This window comes from Eumetopias jubatus, unplaced genomic scaffold (genome assembly GCF_037043125.1).
Source record: "Eumetopias jubatus isolate StellerSeaLion01/CBP00866 unplaced genomic scaffold, mEumJub1_p1.0 scaffold_8, whole genome shotgun sequence".
NCBI lineage: Eukaryota > Metazoa > Chordata > Mammalia > Carnivora > Otariidae > Eumetopias > Eumetopias jubatus.
The window spans coordinates 95745164-95757868 of record NW_028274814.1 but is presented as its reverse complement, the minus strand read 5'-3'; the positions used below and the strand labels follow the sequence as shown (position 1 = coordinate 95757868).

At 40.3% G+C, this 12705-nt stretch overlaps 1 protein-coding gene across 1 annotated transcript in view; it reads right to left on the bottom strand.

Moving 5' to 3' along the window:
* Positions 1–9856, bottom strand: part of RAB3IP (RAB3A interacting protein) — a 44428-nt gene extending 34572 nt beyond the window's left edge. Inside the window, exon 1 of the mRNA XM_028111007.2 lies at positions 9700–9856. The gene's annotated coding sequence lies outside the window, so the exon portion shown is untranslated. The remainder of the gene's footprint in view (positions 1–9699) is intronic.
* Between the last annotated feature and the right edge of the window lie 2849 nt (positions 9857–12705).

The window sequence follows — 12705 nt, the reverse complement described above, 5'->3', positions numbered from 1 at the left end:
TGGAAATCTGTGCCTGGGTGGTTTTGTTTTGTTTTGAGAGAGAGAGCACAGCACGCTCAAGTGGGAGTCATGAGGAGATGAGGGAGCGAGAGAATCCCAAGCAGGCGCCACAACCAGTGTGCTGCGGGGCTCCATCCCACCACCCTGAGATGATGACCCTAGCTGAAATCAAGAGTCAGGTGCTTAACTGACTGAGCCACCCACGTGCCCTATGCCTGGGTTTTCTACCTTTCATGATGAGAATGAAAAAAAACGCCCATAACACTTAGGACAGCACCTCTGGGCAGTGCCTCTCCCTACAGTGTTCTCATTCTGGAGGATACATTTAAACTTTGTTTAAATTCAAGTCACTTCTGAAAAGATTATTTTAAGATTAAATTCAGTCCTTTTCAAGCATATGCAATTTCCATAAAATGTAACTTAGCTGGTAATGAGCCACCAATCATACTCATCTGAAAATCTTTTGCTCTTTAAAATATATGGAAGCTTTAAGATTTCATATTCAAAGTTTTTATATGAGTAAAATAAGCTGCTATTTTTAAGCAGTCAAGTAATGAGTAATTCAAAAAAAACTAATTTCTTTTGGAGATTATCCCAATTCATAAACTAAACCTGTTAAGGATCACTACCAATGCGTGAAAAAGTTGACCACATTATATTCTTATGGGTGAATTACAGCCCATCTGGCTTTATTATTACTGAATTCTAAGCAATAAAGCTGACACTGAATCATAAGGAAAAGTTGACCAAGACAATTTGCTTCTGATCACCCATATGTATTTCATGTTATTTCTTCTTTCTAGAAGTCACTATTATCATAGCAAAAACAGCAGTCAGTATTTACTGAAATACTGTTGCTACGAATTTCACATGTATTAACTCATTTAATGAATGCCTAGAGAAATCCTAATAACATGTTATAAAATTCTTTTTTCTAATTAAAATGAATTTTCTAACTGAAAATAAAAGGCATCCTTAGGGTAACTCAAGAAATTAAGATGAATTGCTGATACAGTATTTTCAATTAAAAACTTAAGCACTTGGATAAAATGGATATGCGTATATAACTTAAATGAAATCAAGAAATTCAATTTATGCTAGTCCAAAATTAGTCCAAAAGAACAAATAAAATCCATTTTCCCACAAAAAGCACATTCCCCTTATTTGACTTACTTAACAAGTGAGAAACAAATGATTTACTTCTAGGAAAAAAAAAAACAACCATACTTTAAAGCTGTAATCTTAATCTTTTTCCATACCAATTTAATATCTGAAAATTAAATAATTTTAATTCTATATTTACTACAATTCCTCCAAGCACAGGCTTTGGAAAGTAAATTATTTCCAACTCGGGAGGTTATATGCGTCACAGCAGAACAGAAACACCAGTACCTGAAGAAAAAAGCTAAGGTTTTAGTTTTGACCAACTTCTAACTTATACCTGCAAACTTGGGACAGGTCATTAAACTTCTCTGAGCCCAAATATCTTCATCTATTTAGTGACAAAATTGGACCCGAAGATCCTGACTGTAAGGTGGTAAGTGTTATCTCTGTCTGTTAGAAGGAAGACCAGGGTCTGACTTCCCCATGGGGAGAATTAACTAGTATTTGCTACCTCACCAAAAGCCCTGTACTCTGGAACTGGACTCAAGTCCTAGCTTGACCAGTTACTAACAACGTGACCTCAGAGCTCTAAGTCTAATTTTCTCACCTGAAAAATGGGGTTAATAACTGTACCGATCTCATAAGGTTGTCTGAGAATTAACTTAGACAATACTCATCAAGGGTTTAGTACCATGACTGCCACTGACCAATTAAAATTAGTTATTACTAATTATAATGATCTCTAAGGTATCTTCTGCTTAATACTTGCCAAATATTCTGTCACACTATCTTAGCACAAACATCGTCGTCATCAAAGAAAAAAAAACAATGGTGGTTTGGTTTAAAAATACTGTTAAAATTATAAGTGTATTGTTTAAATGTTCTTCTTCAACAGAGCAAGCACCTATATATTATACTGTATGTGTGTGTGTGTGTGTGTGTGTGTGTGTATATATATACCATATATAACAGACATAGATGTTTGCATATGAACTATTTTTCTTTTTCAATTTATTGACAGACTGCTGGAGGATGGAAGGCAGGGAGGAAGGTCCAGATGCTTTTATTAATTCCCAAATGACTTCTTAATTTAGCACGAATTTTGGAAGAAACAGCTTCTGTCATTAAAAATTAGACTGCTATTTCAATAGTGTATAATGAACTCAAGTGTTACAAATTCCAACAATTAATTCACCTCCTTAAAAACCATTAACATTTAAAACATATTTACTAAATACATTTTATCCATATATTAGTGCATTTAATACAATTTTTTTTTATCAATTGTGTTTATTCTATCTAAGAATGGAAGAATGATCGCCAGCTTCAGCTCCTCAGGGCAAATCCTGGCACCAAGTTCTAAGAATGGTGCTATGAAAATGGACTAAAGAGACGGCAAAACAGCCTGTTGTGAGCCACTGAAGGATTACCCTGAGGGCTTGGGGAGGAGAGGTGGGGGAAGGAAATGTTTCAAGGAGAGGGAAAATATAAGTTAGATTTTAAATGCTGAGTAGGAATCCAATAGATGGACAAGAAGGGCAATAAAACAGGACAGTCAGGGAATAATGGTTTGGCACTAATGAAACTAACAAAGGAGAGAGTGACAGAAAATCAGTCTGGAGAAGCAAATATATGACAGATCATTAAAAGCTTGCTTCATTTAACATGGAAAATGCTGCTTGTAGTTTATCCTGAAGAGACGGTCAGATCTACATTTTAGCAAGTGCAGATACACTGTGGTGTAGTCATTAGAAAAAAATGATGCCCAAGGCAATAAGGACTTTAGAGAGAAGAGACTAGAGGCAATTGGTTAAGAGGTTACTACAACAGGCTAGCCCAGATGTTATAAAGGTCTGGTCTTTTTTTGTTTGTTTATTATGTTGTTAGTCACCATACAGTAATTAGTTTTTGATGTAGTGTTCCATGATTCATTATTTGCGTATAACACCCAGTGCTCATTGTCAAGGTCATACTTTGAGATTGGAAGGGATGGAGGCGCACATATACATATATATATACACCCACACATGAAAAACATTCGAATAGTGCCATCTATATTTATACATACACACATATACATAGTATACATTATTCTAGTTATTCCTCAGAGCATCCCTTTGAACTGGGATTTTTTTTACAGAAAAAGAAATAGGCTCGGAGAAAATAATTTTGTCAAGGTCAAATGGTCAATAAGTAACAGCTAGGATTCAAACCCTGGTGTGTCTGATTCTACCACCTGACTCCACTACATCCAAGAATCACTTCAAAGGGAAACTGACTGGGGAGAAGAGGCAGGATTCAGATGAAGGGTAGGTCAAGACAGAGGCTCTCTAGGGCAGGTCTCACTCAATGAACCACGAGCGAGTGCACATTCTAAACAGAGTACTGTTTAATCTCTGAACCCCTGTCTTACTTCCAGAAAGGCAAAACTAAAGTTTCTCTAACGCACGGCTACTGAAATAAGCATTCACTACTGCTTTGTGTTTTATTCTTTTTTCCTATATTCTCTTTGCTATCATCATTTCCTCCTCCATTTAGCTGCTCTGTGGGATTTAAAATACTTATTCAGCCTCTTGTAGAACTTGGGTGGGGGGAGCATATAAGTAAAAATAAACAGAAGCTTGATTTTACTATTGTGGTCTTACTCTTATGTGAAAAGTGTGGATAATTCACGCTAAGAAATTATTGTTAATTTTTTAAAGTGTGTAACAGTATTGTAGTTAACTGCCTTTCATTGTTTAAAAAAACATACTGAGCTATTTACAGATGAAAGTATACAATGCTTGGAATTTGCTCAAAATACTACAAGAAGGGGCGAAGTAGATGTGGCAGGATTGACCCTTCTTGCTGAGTCCTGGGCTAAATGACAGGAACTTTGAGGTTCACTACGTTTTTGCATCTACTTATTTTATTTGAAATTCTCCAAATTTGACAGCTTTCAAGTTTATTCAAATACTATATAAATAAGGGGGAGGAAAACAAAAAAGTATGTATGTTATATATACATATATATATCATTTTCTCATTAACATTCACTATAATTTTAAAGTTGGCTTCCGAAAAATTTTGTTATTAACAAAAAAAAAATCACATTTATATTTTAAGAAGCATTCTATGTTGGTAAGTGTAAATTTAATTAATAACCAAAGGGAAAAATTAGTAAGATGGTCAATCAAGCTACACAATCTTCCCACTCTTATTAAAACAGACCACAAATTAAGTTCCATTTACTAATTCTACAGGACGCAAATGCACAACCTGACATATTTTAGAGATGCTACTTATTGCAAATTCTTTTAAGGATTTTCAGAAAATGCTCATAACTTAGCAACTGGCTTACTAATATTGTATTTAACTACAAATCCTTAGAACAGAAACATAAAAAATGTTTTCCAAGTTTCTTTTTCTTAATAATGGAAGCCACCTTATTTTGCATATGCAAGAATATATGTGAACATTCAGTAGACACTGAGGTGTATACTGATTGGATAAATAAACAGTAAGAGTCTTTAGGGAGAGAATGAATAGCAAAGCAGAAAGAGCAGAGAGAGTGATTCCAGGCTACCTCTGTTTCAAAAATAAAGATAAAACAGTAAGTACCTTGAGAGAATATCAAGACTAGAGAAACTGACTTTTTAAAAAGTTTGGAGAATCTGGAGCATTTTATTAAAGTAGTTTCAGAAAACCTTTCTAGCTCAGGTCTTCTCATTAGCCAGCTGTGTAAACATGCACAAGTCACTTAATCTCTCTGGGTCTCAGTTTCAGCATCTATAATGGGTGGTATTACCTGCCCTGCCCGTATCTGACAAAATCAAATGACTTACCTATCAGTGTAAAAATGTCGCACAGACTGCAAAGCACAATACAAACGTGTGCTATCTGTAAAACTCTAAGACGAAATACACAGTAGTGAAAATCTAAGGGGTCTGTCTTATAACCAGAAGGGATCCTTATTTATCTGACTTAAAAGAAAAGAAAAGGGAAAACAAGATTTTTTTCTGAGGTATAGAGTTCAAATACAATTCTCTTCCCAACAGCAAATTAATGCACTTTTACTTATTGTTTTTTGAACTTATTTTGGTTGTTTTTTTATATTTTACCCTGATCTGTCAACCCAGGTGCTCCCAACAAATACTCAGTACTATTATCTAGACACATCCAATTACAATTCACTTATTTAACTTGCTCTAAGCTATCATCTGTATGCTCTTTTAAACTTCTAAGGTACTCTCACATTCTTGCAGAGTTTCTTTGTATCAGATTGTCAATTCATTTATGTAGAATTCTGTCAACTTCCGTTATGCTTATGTTTACAACCCTGTTCTTAACTACAAGAAACAAATCCCCCACAAACTTGAACTACTTCGAAATCTTCCATTCTTTACCTCTGATCTAAGTAATCTCAGCTAATGGCTACAGCTATCTAATTTTCTGTTGCCAATATTCTAAAATAAATCAAGATTACTTTTTCACTTTTTTCTAACCATGACTAGGTAGAATTTAAGCTTATGAAACTACCTCATTTAGTTGTAAACTGAAAGGGAAAACAGAAGGGAAAAAACAGAGATGGCAAGTTAATGTTGGCTGCTGGAAGTATATCCCTCTCCTCCTTCCCTTAGTTCCTGCAATTCTAACTCAATACCATTCCATTACTACTGCTAGATCAATTTCAATACATCCTAACATTCTTCCACTGACACCCATCACCAAACACAGCCCAGTACCTATGGGTTCCAGGCCCAGTGCTAAAGCTATAAAATGGGGGGGGGGGTATGATGGACTTACACCCTGCCTTCAAAGCACATGTACACTAGAGGAGGAGAACTCACTGTCAGCATTTACAAGGCAATATGAATACCAAAACTAATAAATACCAAAGGTGAGGCATGTACTCGGTACTTTGGAAGCATAAAAGAGAGAAATAAAAAAAAAACAAAAAACAAAAAACAAAACTACTACCTGGCAAAGCTAGGGAGAACAGCAGAGAAAAGGAGGAATTAGCTACCAAGGAGTTTTCAAAAGCTCAGATATTTTATTTTTAAAAAAATATCCAAGTGTGTTTCGGGGCACCTGGGTGGCTCAGTCATTAAGCGTCTGCCTTCGGCTCGGGTCGTGATCCCGGGGTCCTGGGATCGAGCCCCGCAATGGGCTCCCTGCTCAGCGGGAAGTCTTCTCTCTCTCCCACTTCTCCCTCTCCCCCTGCTTGTGTTCCCTCTCTCGCTGTGTCTCTCTCTGTCAAATAAATAAATAAAATCTTTAAAAAATAAATTGATTAAATTAAATATCCAAGTGTGTTTAAGTAATTAATTTAGTAACCTACTACCCTTTAATGAACTACACCTTAACCAAAACTCTAAGACAAAGCCTTACGCTTGAAAAAGTGTACTCCCTCAGAATATCCTGAAAGTTTTCGCTCATTACCTCAACACACAGTATCTCTACCCACGACTCAGCCTTCCTCCCCACTCTCCAACTATTCTAACGCTTTGCCTTATTTGGCATGCATTAAAATTACAACAACAGATATATGTGACACATGCCTTCTAAATTTTGAGAACCTTATAAAAGATACAGGAATGATTATAAGGCCTGCCTTCCACACTCCATGAATACTTTCCTCTAACCGCTCCCCTCAACTGTGACTTGCAGAGTAGATGCTCAATGAATATTTGATTTAAAAATCTCTGGTGACACATAAAGAATTACTTATTATACTAATATTAAGTATCTCATAAAAGCTTAATTAAAAACAATTCAGCATTACAACCTACACACGAAGTAGGAGAGCATAGTGGTAAAGAGCATGGACATTAAAGACAAACTGCCTGACTTTTCTAGTCTGTCGCTTAATTAGCTGTACGATCTTAAAGCAAGCTACATAACCTCTCAGTGTCTCAATCTTCTCAACTATAAAATGGGATAAAGCATTAGCTAACTCTTAAGACACTGCCGAAGTAAATGACTTGGTGTAGCGCTTAGAGCAGAACCTGACGTGTGGTAAGCTGTAAGCTCAAAAGTAGGAGTAGCAGTGATGGTATCAACATCACCAGAAAACCTGGACACTTTTTAACCAGAAATACAAATGACAATAACACGTTTCATCTGCTGTCTCCTTATAATTACAAAATTATAATATCTTTTACAGAAGATGTAGAAAAGAATGGAAGGATCAAGCGTGTGAGGAGTTCCATTTTGGGCAGCCACTCAGTGTTCAATCCTGGCTTGGCTCTGCCATTAATCATCTATATGACCACTGACAACTAAGTAACCAGAGGAAAGTTATTTTACCTTCTGAGCCTCAACTTCCTGATCTGTAAATTGTGGTAATACCATCTATATCCCAGGAATGTGCTGAGGACCAAAGGAATCAAAGTATCTAGAGCAACACAGTGTATGGCCCACTATCAAGCTAATATTTGTTCATTTCTCCCACCCCTCACATCTCACATGGAGTATCTCATTTAATTCTCATCCCACCATCATGATGTTCGTATTAGTTTGAACCATGTTAAAAACAGTTGAAAACTGGCAGTCACATGGTTTGACCTAATACTCTATCCATTTACAAATGGAGAAAATAAGCTCTCAGAGCTTAGATGTACTCAGGGTCACGTGCACAGTAAGTAATGGAGCTAAAACTTTAAAACCGATTAATAATTTTTCATATCGCCAGGTAACTAATTGGTTCAGTCAGTCCTGCTCAGGAAAGAAAATAAAAGGTGCACTAACTACAATAATACATGCAAAACCACTGTCACCTACAAGTTTTTGCTCTGCCATATTAAGAATTGATGGGGACCTAGATTTCTAAGAAACTTTCCATTGTAAAAATTATTTGTGGAATGTCTGTGTATATGTTGTGTGGAATTGAGGGTTTAGAGAAAATCAGAGGAAAAATATACTAACGGAAGCATATGCATAACTATACTAATTCAAAAAGTAAAAGTGTATCTAATTAGAAAACCCACAAGTGGCCAAACAGCAAATATCCATCCTAGCAAAAGGTGAGAGGTATTCAATACTACAGTTGAATTGTTTGCCAAACACACAAGGAAGAGTTATATTAATGTGTCCACTTTGGTTAATAAATGTATGGACTAGTATATAACTTTACTGTTATACATATACACACACATATATTTGTTTATACACACACACACACCATAAGAAATACACCGTTGTTGTAAAATTGTAGAACCGCTAAACTAACTTCTGTGAATTCCACAAGGACTTTAGGACTAGATCACATAAACCATAGCTGGGATTCAATGTCTGTCCAAACATGAAAAGTTCCATCAAAATGCACAGGACTAGTAAATAAATAACAAATGTTAACAGAACAAGGCCCCATAAAACTGGTGGAATATTTAACAGTATCAAATATTTACTATGATCAGTCTACAAATCTATTCTGCCTCTTTTCTCCTTGATTTGTCATTCACCGTTTTTTTAAAGACACCGTATGAACAACAAAATAAGAATGAGGATAATGAACAGAAACTGGGTCTTTCAATCGATTTACAAAGAACAGTTTAGTTTTAATCCGCTTATCGGTCTCCTCCAATTATGTAATCATTCCATGGCAAAAGACTACACGGCTTTTTTCCCTACACTGAAAGGAGAGAGTTGGAGGGGGAAACAGGAGTGTGAAACAGGTAGCCTCGGAATATGCTGTATTTCCACGAAACTAAATTGCTTCTTAGGGGTCAGTATTAACTCAGCATTCTTAATTTTCAAGACCTTACCCTTTAGCCATTACAGATGTTTTCTTAATGCCATAACAACTGGCAACTCTTCACGTGCTGCAGATTCCACCTAACATCATCACTTCCAGAGTCCATTAGAGCTGGCTGGTCCCCGGGCGGTCGGAGAGAGTTGTCAACGGTGGAAGGGCAGTGTAATTACAATTACGTCCGCGCAGCTCGTCTCAACTCCCCGAAACAAAAGTCAGGCCGAAATGCGCGGCCACCTAAGGCGCGACTCCTAGAGCTTGCTCGGGCCCCGCAAGTTTCGCCGAAACCCTGCCAAGGGTGACCTCTACGCCTCAGCACGGAGCCTCGCTTGTCCTTTACTAAGACTCCAGGTCTAAGCCTACTGCTTCACCCCACTCCAGATCCCGCGCAGCGCCGGGCTCCACACTTGTTCGGGAACTCTCTTAGAACCAGCCCCCCCACCCCCGCTGCCGCGGGCCCCCTGCTCTGAGTCGCGCGCGCGCCCCGCCGACAGGTAACCGGGATTCGGGTTCACAGCCGCGGGCCCTCGGGATCGCGCAGTTAATGAGTAACGCGCCGGCGTCCGGGGGGCGGGGGAGGAGCCGCAGCCGCCCGACGCCCCAGCGGCCCGAGACGCTCCGAGGCGCCGAGCCCTGCCGCCGCCTCTGCCGGAGGTCCTAGAGCCCGCGTGCCAAGCCGAGGGAGCGCGCCTGCTGGGCCGGAGCTGCTGGGCCGGGGCTGCTTGGCCGGGTCCCCGCGCGCGGCACCTGCACCTGCCACGGCTGCCCCTCCAGGCCGGCTCGCGGGAGGGAGGCGGGCGCGCGAGCGCCGAGGGGGGCGGTGCTCCGCGCCCGGGGCCTCTCCCTCCCGCGGCTGCACTCACCTGACGAAATCACCGCGGCCACTGCCCGCGCCCAGGGGCGCTCTCGGCGCTGTACGGAGCGCGCCCTGAAGCAGCGAGAAGAGGAAAAGGACGGCCGGCCGACGCCGCTACACTCAGCCGCGGTGGGCGCACTGCGCTGAGAGCCGCCAAGGGAGCGCGGGACTGCGCCTGCGCCGGAAGCGGGGCCGGGAGCCAGGAGCGGCCTGGCCCGATGGAGGGGAGGCGGGGCGGGGGCGGGGGCGGGGGCGGGGCGGGGGCGGGGCTGGCGTGGGGCCGGCGTGGGGCGGGAGGAGCCGACGCGCTCCCGCGCCCCCTGGCGTCAGGCGGGACTGTTCGCAGGTGCCGGGGCGCGTGCCCCAGGCGTCTCCGCGGGCTGTTGCCCTGGGAACGAGCACTCGCCTCGCTGGGCGGTGTTTCCCTGGGCTCGACAGGCGGCTTCGAGTTAACTTCGTGGTGGAGTGTCCAGGAGTTGGAAAATGAACATTCGATGTGATTTGAGGACTGCTAGAACCACTTGAAACTTGGCGTCCATATATGTCTTACAACGTGTGCGTGCGTGTGCGACTGGGGATGGGAGCAGAGGAAGCCTGATAGAACCAGATTCCATCATGTGAGCAGCGGCGGGAGCATTCGAGAAAGTCCTTCTGTACCTGCCCTCTCTCATCTTTTGTGTCAACTTTTTTTTTTTTATCAGACTTCCACCCCACTTTAGGTTCTCCAGGTAGGAAAAGTGGAAAATACAGGACCGAGCTCCCAAAATCGGATCAAAAAGAGGCGATCACCGTATGCGTCTCTATGTTTAGTAAAAGACATGCAATTTATGTGACATTGAATAGGATCATCATTCTAAATATTGATCACATTTGTTGGAGGCAGTGAAGAAGAGTAGATTATGTGTATGACTACAGAAATCAGAATTCTTGGGATTGAAATCGCTATTGCTAGCTGGGTGACTTTGGGCAAGTTGATCTCTAATAGTCCCAATTTTCTCATCGGTAAGTAGGAATAAAAAGCCTATCTTCCTCACTGAGGCGTTGAGAGATTAAATGGTCTAATACATGTAAAACAGTGTACTGTATGATGCAGACTGCCTAATGAATATCAGCTGTTACTACTAATAACATTATTACTGTTATTGTCTACCTATAATCCAAACAGAAATCTGGAAAGTCATTATTTACTCTTTTATACCCCATCGCCAATATAGCAAGTCTTATCCATTCTAATTCCCAAGTAATTCTTAAATCTATCCCATTTCCTATTCACTGTCACTAGGTAATAAACTTCCTCCATTAATGGACTCCTAACATTCTCCCTTACCCCCTGTCATTCATGTCATGTCCTAAATGAATATTATTCATCGTTTGCTGTGCTCCATCTCTGTGCCTACATGGGGACAAAGAAACCATTACACACAATCTCCACCCCAAGAACTAGAACATAGCAAGGGAGACAGGCATAACAGTAACTAGGTGGAATAAATAAACTCAGCATGCAGCAAACTACTTGGGTTCTCCAGTCTTGTCATACTATCTCATACATGTCATGTTTACATATGCTACTCCTTTTTCTTAAGTCCTGACCCTCCTCCTTTTCCTTACCTAACTAATTCCTGCTTATCCTTCACTATTCAGACTAAGCATCAATTCTGTTGTGAACCCTTTTCTGTTGGCTTGCCCGCCAACCCTATCCCACCCCGGTATGGGTTAGGTGCTCTTAACTGTGCTCCCATAGGACCTTGTCTCTTTCGAGCACTTATCACATAGAATGATAATTGTAGTTTTGTCTATTTTCCTAATAACTATGAGCTTCTTGAGAACAAGCATAAGACCTGACATGTAGTAGGACTGGCTCAATATATGCAGTTAAGTAAATGACTTATGTGGAGATGTGCTGTCTTGGTATATAAATGTTTAGAGGATGGGCACTTGGGTGGCTTAGTTAGTTAAGGGTCTGCCTTCAGCTCAGGTCATGATCCCGGGGTCCTGGGATCAAGCCCTGCATCGAGCTCTCTGCTCAGTGGGGAGCCTGCTTCTCCCTCTCCCTCTGCCTGCCACTCTCCCTGCTTGCTCTCTCTCTCTCTCTGTCAAATAAATAAAATCTTAAAAAAAAAAATAAATGTTTAGAGGACAGGCCCTATGATATGTTCTATGTAGGAGTTAAGACATGGAGCGTCTACAGGAAATAGTAAGCAGTAACCTTATGCCTGAGTCCCAGGCTGGTCCATTTGCAAATCACCTAGCATCCAAGAGGCTCTTTGGAATGTACTTAGAGGTGTTTCCTCTCACATACTTAACCTGTGAGCACTGTTTGAGAATGAGAAGAGCGATCTGAGTAGTTACCTGTAATAACATTTCATCGTCCTTGCAGCACAGAGACCAAAATAGATTACAAAGTTTGAGACACTCAGAATCTCAGCCTGCAAAGTGTATAAAGTGTTGTAAGCATCTTAGGTTAGATTGCTCACCCATATATTAAAGGGACAGACCCTTCACAAACTTTAAAAAATGTGATGACAGATTTTGTGGTGTGCTTAAATTTGCCTTCTTTTTCTTTCATTAAAAAATAAATTATACAATTAATGTCAAATACAACATGTAAATAATATTGTATTTTTTTAAGAAATCTTAAGACTTTCCCATCCATACCTGATGCCAGAAAATGAAGATGATTGCAAATATGTAGAAATTTTAAATTGAACAAGTCATTCTAGGGTTGTTATCCTTAGTAATGATTTTTTATTACTTGCTTGCCTCTTTCGTTTACAAAGTCCAGAAAATTTACAGGGTACTTTCCAGTTTCAAACTGACTTCATGCTAATTATCTCATGACTCTTTTACAGAGAACAATTTGACATAGGTAGAAGGGTAGTCTTCCTCTTTACAGATGGGGAACTTGGGCTACCAAAGTTAGGGCCTGGGTCTTCAGAACAGGGTAATATCTTACAAACAAAATGGAGTTAAAACTCTAACAAGCAAACTGGACTTCATGTCCACTAGGATGACA